The sequence below is a fragment of the Miscanthus floridulus genome, chromosome 19, assembly GCF_019320115.1.
Source record: "Miscanthus floridulus cultivar M001 chromosome 19, ASM1932011v1, whole genome shotgun sequence".
In the NCBI taxonomy this organism is placed as follows: Eukaryota; Viridiplantae; Streptophyta; class Magnoliopsida; order Poales; family Poaceae; genus Miscanthus; species Miscanthus floridulus.
This window is the reverse complement of record NC_089598.1, coordinates 87,882,484-87,892,314: the sequence shown is the minus strand read 5'-3', so window position 1 is coordinate 87,892,314 and position 9,831 is coordinate 87,882,484.

The window sequence follows — 9,831 nt, the reverse complement described above, 5'->3', positions numbered from 1 at the left end:
TAAAAGGCTCAAGGCAAAGGTATAAATGGTAGGAGCCATTTTGTTTTGATGATCTAGACACTTAGCGAGTGTGATCACATTTAGGTTCGATAGCCATACTTTTAAGAGGGGTGAAACTCATATCGAAATGCGGTTATCAATGCGCCACTAGATGCTCTAACTCATTGCATATGCATTTAGGATCTAGTGGAGTGCTAACACCCTTGACAATGTTTATGAAAATATGCTAACACATGTGCACAAGGTGATACACTTGGTGGTTGGCATATTTGAGCAAGGGTTAAAAACTTCACCGGCGGAGTGTCCGTCCTTAGAGTGTGGACAGTCCGACGATGCCACCGGCGCCCTAAACTCAGCTGAACATGACCACTATAAGTGATTGGACTTCCGAGGTGATTGGTCACCATGGCAAGTGAACCCCAGTAAAAAATCATTATGTTCATCATTTGATTCCGAGGTGATTGGTCTTCGTTGGTATTCATTCTTGTGATTGATTGTCTCCTTTGACACGGCGGTATAAACAAATTGCTCACTCTCATTATATTACCGCAAACTAGTTGTCAAGCTCTTTAGTGTAGCTAGTTGTGAGAGCTTGTTAGTTTGGTTAGTGTGGCTCTTTAGTTAGCTTTTGAGAGCACACTAACTTAGTGTAGTGTCATAGCTATTGTGTGGATAGAAACTATATAGACTAGAATTGTGGTAGGTGGCTTGTATTTTTAGTAGGCTAGCGCAACACTTGCTTCGCCTCATAATTGTCTAACCGGTTTGTTAAGTGTTGTTGTAGAAATTTTTAATAGGCTATTCACCCCCCTCTAGCCATTAGGACCTTTCAAGTGGCATCGGAGCCAAGGTCATCGTGATTTGAGGCTTAACAACTTTCGGTGTAAAAATGGCTCAAATCAACAATACAAAGAAGCCACCCCAATTTGATGGCTCTAACTATCCCTATTGGAAGGCTAAGATGACAACTTATATCAAGTCAATCAATAGGAAGGTTTGAAAGGTGGTAGAGACAAAGATTGAGATTGAAGATGAAGAGGCTCCCACCGCCACCGAAGAAATACTACTCCAAAACAATGACATTGCTCTTAGTGCCATCTATGATGCTTTGGATGAAAGAACATTTGAGCAAATCAAGAATATTGAGAGAGCTCATGAGGTATGGAAGAAATTGGAGGAATCATTTGAGGGCACTCAAGCCATGAAGGGTGCAAAGGCATACATTCTCAAAGAGAAGTTTGTAAGCTTCAAGATGAAGGAGGATAAGAGTGTGCTGGAGATGTTCTATAGGCTTCAAGTGCTTGTCAATGATCTCAAAGCACTTGGAGAAGAGGTGAAGGACAAGGACTTCTGCCACAAGTTCTTGAGATGTTTGCATTCAAGATTTGGCATATTGGTCACTATTCTAGTGAGGAGTGGTTTGGACACCATGACACCAAACCAAGTGTTGAGAGATATAATGGCTATTCACCCCCCTCTAGCCATTAGGACCTTTCAGATGGGAGCCGAGTTGTGAGCGACAGACTCCTCCCCTCCCTCTACCGAGATGCGAGTGCTCCTCTTCTTCTCCCAATGGTGCTCAGATGAGCGGTCTCCCACCCACTCTCTCATCGCAGCCACAACAGCGGATGTGCTAGTGGGCCACCCGACCACGCAACGGAGCGAAAGGGTGGCCCTAGCTATGCACGGTGGCCGGAAGCATCTAGGACCTCCTATGCTCACGCACTGCGGCTAGATCCCCTCCTAGCACCGACGGGATCTGCCCGGCGTTGCCCAGCAGGAGGAAGAAGATAAAATGAATGACGAGCGGGCCCTGTTTGTCGGTGTCTGTTGGAATAAATTTGGGGGCTCAAATTTGGGTGATGCTTGGAGTGAAAGCAAAATTTTGGGCACTCAAAAGTAGGGAGAAGCACCCAAATAAAAAGTAGGGACCCTGTTTTGGGGACTACCATTGAAGTTGCTCTAATTATCGAATCCCTCGCTATTATAGAGGTCGTGTCATAGAAAAGACATGCTATCACCCTTCTGATGCATACACTTATAAATTTATTTCTAAGGATTTAAAAGTTAATTAACTGTGTATATGAGTTGTGTCAATGTGAAAGGATCTGGCAAGTAGCCTAGAGGGGGGTGAATAGGCATTTCTCTGAAATTTAATCAACTTCACGAAATCAATCAGAACGCGGAACCTCTGGGTATGATCGCGAGGTTCTAGGGCACAGAGGTTCTGGGACTGAGCATGGAACCTCCGAGATCATAGTATGAAATCGATCTACTACAGAATTTAACAAATAAAAAATAGATCGAATGTAATACTAGCCTTCTTGGGGAATGTGTTGAGCTATTCAAACAGTCAGTTGCACCTAAAAGATGAGGAATTCGTAGATCGGATGCAAACCCTAAAAATCAATTCAAATCACAAGTAATAGCGACAACAACAACAATCACAGAGGACATGAGGATTTATCCCATGGTTCAACTTGCCACAAAGGCTTGTCTACGTCCACGTTGTTGAGGTTAGCCACAAAGGCTATGGAGTCTCTTTCAACTCACTCCTTTTCTCCAACCTATCACCAAGGCAATGGATTAGAGGGTTCCACTAAGTCACAAAGGGTAATACAAACATCCTATTGCTCAACCACATTGGACTAGGAGCTGAAAGGATCAAGATGCCTAAGAGGGGGGTGAATTGGGCTAATTCTAAATTTCTTTGCAATAATTAACTCCTACGGTTAGCCCAATTAACCCCTTGTGCTTAGAAAGTGTTTCTAATGTTCTACCACATAAAAAGTCTTGCAACCTAAGTTCCAATCCTACTCTAGCATGGCAATTCTATGAATGTAAAGACAAGTATTGAATTGCTCAAAGTAAAGAGAGAAGGAGGAACGCGGCGATGTTTTGTCGAGGTATCGGAGAGTCGCCACTCCCCACTAGTCCTCATTGGAGCACCCACGCAAGGGTGTAGCTCCCCCTTGATCCATGCAAGGATCAAGTGCTCTCTATGGGTTGATTCTTTGACACTCCGTCATGGTGAATCATAAACAATCGCTCACAACTTGAGTTGGGCCATCCACAAGCTCCACTGGATGATCACCAAACTCCCAATCACCACCAAGTCATCTAGGTGATGGCGATCACCAAGAGTAACAAGCACAAACTCTCACTTGACCATGACAAGCCTAATGACAAGGGTGGATGCACACTTTCCTACTCTTGATCTCACTAATGAGGGCTCTCTTTGGGATTCTCAAATCTCAATCACCTCACTAGGACCTTGCTCTTCTTGGCACTCTCAAAGGTGTTTCTCAGCTATTGGAATGAGCAAAAGTACCTCCACACATGAATGGAGGAAGTATTTATAACACCGGCTGAAAAATGAACCGTAATGTGCCTCTACGGGGTGACTGAACGCTTCGGTCAGTTCACCCCAAATTCCAGTTATCAAATGGTGATCGGACGCTGGACAACGTCTGGTCAGCACTGACTGGACGCGTTCGGTCATGATTTTCCCTCTCTGGAACCTTACTAGAGTTGACCGGACGCTAGCCCTCGGCGTCCGATCACTTCCAGATGACTTCACCTTTATCAAATGAACTGACCAGACTCTGCGCCAGCGTCTGGTCACACCAAAGCCAGTGTTCGGTTAGTATTTAATCCTCCATTCACTTCCAATTCTTGATCATACATGAATGAAGTTTGCTCCAATGGATCTAAGGGCTATTTTGGAGCTACCTAGTGCTAGATTTAGCAAGTGTGCACCACACCTAACTCACTAGACTCACCTAGGTCAAGCTACCAGTCCATACCCCCCTTAATAGTATGGCCAAAGGAAAAACAAAGTCCTAAACTACTCTAAGTGTCTCTTCAACACCAAACGATACTTAGGACTAGTCCATCCTTAACCTTGTCGTCCATCCTTTGAAAACCAAAACAATTTCCATCGTAAGGGCATGACAACCATGATTGCCCAATCGATCTCCATTACTGTAACCTAACTTAGTTACCTCTACAAAACACACGTTAGTCACAGTAATCATGTATTGTCATTAATCACCAAAACCCAACTAGGGGCCTAGATGCTTTCAATCTCCCCCTTTTTGGTGGTTGATGACAATACCACCACGAGTATGTGAAAGAGTTGAGGTTTTTAACATGTTTGGTTTATATAAGCTTTTGACAATAAGAACAAAAGAGTTAGGCAAGCTTATCTGACCCAAGCCAACATAATATACTCGAAAGATATGAAATAAGCATGAGTGCAAGTAATAAAGCTCATTTGCATCGGAGTAAAACATAGAAGTAAAGCAAATGAGCATAGCACAAGTGATATGACATATAAATAATTCAAAGTAGAGAGCATACATGTCATATATCATGATCACATAGATATCACTATCACATAAATATAGTTTGATGCATAAAAGTAAACACACGAATGCATAATAGTGTATCACACATAAAACTCCAAATGTAGTAGATAATCTAATAGATAAACTAAGCTCCCCCTAGATATGTTGCTCCCGCTAAGACTGACATACTCGATCCCTCTCCCCCTTTGGCATCAAACACCAAAACCTAAGGGTCGATCGGTGGGGCTACAGCAGACGAGTCAGGCACTGAGATACGAGGAGCAAGCTAGAACTATGTGCCATCATCATCTGACCCTAAGCTTTGAGCTATCTGACCCTCTGTAGCTGGAAGCAATGCTGAAGCGGTCTGGGTCAGATCAGGGACTAGAGCGGCCGTAGACTGTGTAGGTATCACTAAAGCAGACAGCTCTGATGATGCAACAGAAGAAGGGAGCATCTTTGTAGTCCTGGTAATAGGTGTAACTATAGAAGGACCTGGGACATGCAAATATGGTGGAGTAGGGTGCCCTATCAACTCACTGAAAGTCACTCCAAGACTCCTAGAGACTGAGGTATCTAGCACTATCAGCGAGGAAGTCTGAGCCGGTGTGAAGCCTATCTGAAGAGGTGTGAACTGCAGGGCTAACACCGGCGAGGCAAACCACTGGGACACCTGCTCTATAGGTGAAGCAAACTATGCTGGTGGCTGTCCCTGACTCTGAAGCCCACTAGGCTGTAAAGCTAGAGTCATAGAAGTGGTGGTAGTCTGACCAAGTTAGGGTGAAGGCTATGGTGGTGGAACCCCAATAGCTGTCCCAACATGCTGCATAAACCCAAGTAGCTGCTGCTGCATGAGAAGCTGCTGCTGATGCATGGCCTGCTGCTGCTGTCACTGAAACTCATCCTGCTGAGTCTAAAACTATGCAAAAGTAGCGGCGGTCTCCTGAGCCTGGCGAGCCTAATCCTGCCTCATCCACTCAAGTATGGCAAGTAGAGCGGGGTCTGTCTGTGGTGCAGGTGGAGCTAAACTAGAGCTACCGGCCTCATGGTCATATTGTCGAGGAGGCATCTGAGGGATCTCACGATAGTCCTCATCTGAGTTATCGCTGGGTCGCTCTTGACCATCCCCTCCTGTTGGGCATCAAGCTACTCCTCCTCTATAGCTGCTATGCCCCTAATAGTATCATCCTACTGGGCTACAGTCTCTGGCACCTCTAGACAATAGCGTGGCTGGCTAGGTGCACTCGGTGTACTATGGCGGATCATCTAAGTCAGGTTGTATGCAAGGAACTCTGTAGTAGCACCACTGTACTCTACTAGCATCTCAGGTGTCCTCACTGTAACTGCCCTATGAATAAGAAATGTGATCTAGTGAGCATAGGGCAATTGATGATGACCTCTGAACCCCTCAGCAATAGTATCCTCCATCTCTAATAGAAGGAGATCTCAAATGTCAAACATAGTCTATTGCATCAGAGAGTTTAGAAGCCATAACTGAATGCAAGTCAAGCTCTCGTGATACCCCATCCCCAGAAGTAGTGTCCTCCTCATAATAGCATCAAGTACTCTAGTAGTAGGAGTGAGATCACTAGGTGTCCTGCTCGACCCCTCGCCGAAAGGCTCTATGAAGCACTGGCGGACTAGATCTGTAGGGGGCACAGGACCACCGTGAGGGTGTCTAGGAGGCACTGTATGTCCATAGCAAACCTCATGTAGCCGGATAGGCTCCTCTTGAAGCCTGAGAATCTCTCTAACCCTAGTGCTTGTCAGCCTGTAATCTCTGCCTCTGAATGCAAAGTGTATAAACCTGTGCTGTGGGTCAATCTAGAGTGAAGCATAGAACTGATGGACCCAAGATGGAACATATAAGCCTATCCATCTAAGTAAATCTATCAGCCCTGGTAGATATGCTAGGTAGGGGCAAATATGTTCTCCAGCTGCTGCTACACATCCTCTAAGATCTGAATGCTGCCTCACTGTTAAGATATGCATTATAAAAATCTTCCTACAAAGGTGTGTAGAAACCCTCTAAAGCATGCTCATCCCGCCTCAGTGAAAACCACTGCCCAAAGTCCACAAATCTAAGCTGCTGAACCTGCTTGGTCGTGGCAGCCCTCAAATCCAAGTGGGTCACTAGAGGCGGACCCTGTGGTCTAGGCGATGGATGTGAACCCCTCCACTATGTCTCTGACCTTAGAGTGACTGGAGCACAGGTATGACCAGAGCGGCGAAGCTGTGGCTAAGGTGCCTGCTCTATCTCCTCGGCCTACTCTCCCTCTTGAGTCTGCTCTACTAGCTGTGGCTCCTACTGTGACTCCCCCTGAGGCTAACTCTCATCCAAGATAACTCGCCGTCCTACAACCATGATAGTCCTAGCTAGACCACCATGATGGCGCTCAACCTACTCTAGTGCAGCCCTTGTAGATGGAGAGAGCTGATCTATGATCTAGACCTCCACTCCTAGCACCTCCTGCCTCTGCATGCTCTGCTACTGCTGCAACTGCGGCTGCTCTAGCTGTATCTACATCTGGATACTTCCACTTCTTTGCTGCAAGCTTCTTCGTCGCCTCGCCTTTTGTATCTACAGGCTGGTGAGGTGGGGGCCTCGTATCCTCGTCACCGGGACCACCTCCAACATTCTTGACATGAGCCATCTGATGGATCTAAAAAGAACAACTACCGCTGACGAAGATCAACTGCCAACTATCACTTTTGAGGCTTGGCCTCGATCCATACTCATGAGCTTGGTCTCGAGTTGACTAACAACTACAAATAGGACCACAATGGCATCGACTCGCTACACGATAGAATAGATAGGATATACAAATAATTATAATATATCTAAAGATGTGAAACCCTAAGAAAGCAAGCAATTAGGTACAAAATTAGAACCGAGGGCTTGCTACCTGACGAATCGGTGATCCAAAAAGAAGAGGAACGACAATCTAGGAACCACCGGGGGGCAATGCGAGGCTAGGGTTCCGGTGAAGCAATGTGGTGTGGATTGGTGATGCAATGCGATGAATCGGTCGTGGAAAGGTGATGTGGGCACTAGCACACGCTGATGAGGTGATGCTTGGTGGTCTAGGCACGGCAGCACTGGAATAGGGCACGGGCGTGGTGGTGCACAAGAGTGGCGCGGGCGAGCTACGAAGGCATGGGCGTGGATGGCATGGGCGTAGGCCTAGCGCGATGTTGGCGGCGGCATAGGCAGGGCATGGGCAACGGCGGCGCGATAGGGCGTGGCGGTGCGGCTATGGGTAGGGGAGGCACGAGCGGTGGCATGGGAGAAGATGCGAAATAGAGATACGCGCGTGGAGATTTATAGTGGCCCCCACAGAGTAGAAAAGGAAACAGAGAAAAGAGTTTGATTCCCGCATGTTTTCTACTGACTGGACGCTCCGGTGGCAGCGATCGGACGCTGCCACCTAGTGTCCGATCAATTCCAGAGAGGTCCAAAACCCTTGGGATCATGACTGGACGTGTTTGATGAACCTCGACCGGATGCAGCCAGAGTCCGGTGCAAGCTGCCTTCATCATCTTCGATCGACCGGACGCTGGATCACCATCTGACCGGACGCTGGGAAAACACTGTTTCAGCGTCCGGTCACTCCTTCTCAGCAGTAGTTCACCTCCTATGAACTGACTGGACGCTGGACTTTAGAGTCTGGTGCAGCGTCCGGTCACTCTTTTTCTAGCAAATCTTCAAAGTCCTTTGTGCTGCCTGTTTCCAATCAAGTCCCAACTCCAATAAGATCCAAATAAACACTAATTGGGACTGATGTGAGTGACCTCTCTCAAACCCTCAAAATTTTCAAAATATTTTGCCTTGAGCTATAATTCTTTTTAAGAAAATAGGTAATAAGAGGGCAATTGAAGATAAACGACAAAGCAACATTCATGCATATGCAATGCAATTCTTGAAAGTAAATCTAGTTGCTTGTCAAGTTTGATCCAAGGTTAAGCTTCTTCACATGCTTTTCGGCAGTTATCTTAACCATGTTAGACAAGCCCTATATGCATTATCATAAAGAGTAAACATGTTGTATATTACAATGAAATACAAGGGACAACACAAACTCATTTTTTAGTGAAGTTACTAAAATCAAGAACATTGAGCTCATTCCGCAATCGACAAAAAGTCGCCTCATCTAGCGGTTTAGTGAAGATATCCACCAATTGATCCTCGGTCCTTACACCTTCTAGTGAAATATCATTCTTTACAACATAATCTCTAAGAAAGTGATGGCGGATATCTATGTGCTTGGTGTGAGAGTGTTGAACTGGATTATTTACAAGTTTTACCGCACTTTCATTATCACACAAAAGAGGTACTTTTTCTAGAACTACACCATAGTCTAGCAAAGTTTGTTTCATGTAAAGAATTTGTGCACAATAAGCACCCGCGGCAATGTATTCCGCTTCAGTGGTGGACAAAGCACACTATTTTGTTTCTTGGAGGACCAAGATACAAGTGATCTACCAAGCAAATGGCACCCTCCAGATGTGCTTTTTCTGTCAACTTTGCAACCAGCATAGTCCAAATTGGAATAGCCAACTAATTCAAATATAGCTCCTTTGGGATACTAAAGGCCAATGCTTGGTGTGTGCTTAAGATACCTAAGGATTCTTTTAACGGCAATCAAATGAGTTTTCTTAGGATTAGCTTGAAATATAGCACACACACACACTAAACATGATGTTGGGCCTAGATGTGGTTAAATATAACAAGCTACCAATTATAGAGCGATAGAGAGTTTGATCAACCATGTTACCTCTCTCATCTAGGTCGAGATATCCATTAGTTGGCATTGGTGTCTTGATTGGCTTACATTCATCCATCTTGAATCTCTTGAGAAGATCATTTGTATATTTCCCTTAAGAGATGAAAATCCCTTCTCTCATTTGCTTGACTTGAAAACCAAGAAAGAATATAAGCTCTCCAATCATTGACATCTCAAACTCCTTTGACATCAATTCACTAAACTCTTTGTAAGAATCTTCATTTGATGATCCAAAGATGATATCATCAACATACACTTGACAAATGAAGATGTGCCCATCAAGCTTCTTGGTGAATAGTGTGGTATCGACCTTCCTAATTGTGAAGCCCTTCTCAATGAGGAAGTCCCGAAGACGCTCATACCAAGCTCTTGGGGCTTGCTTAAGCCCATATAATGCCTTGGACAACCTATAAACATGATTATGATATCTAGGGTCTTCAAACCCAAGAGGTTGATCAATATAGACTAGTTCATTAATAAAGTCATTTAAGAATACACTTTTCACATCTATTTGATATAGTTTCATGTCATGATGTGATGCATATGCAAGAAGGATACAAATGGCTTCTAGTCTTGCAACCGGTGCAAAGGTCTCTCCAAAATCCAAACCTTCAACTTAAGAGAACCCCTTTGCATCTAGTCTTGCCTTGTTCCTCACAACAATGCCTTGATCATCTTGCTTGTTGCAGAACATCCAC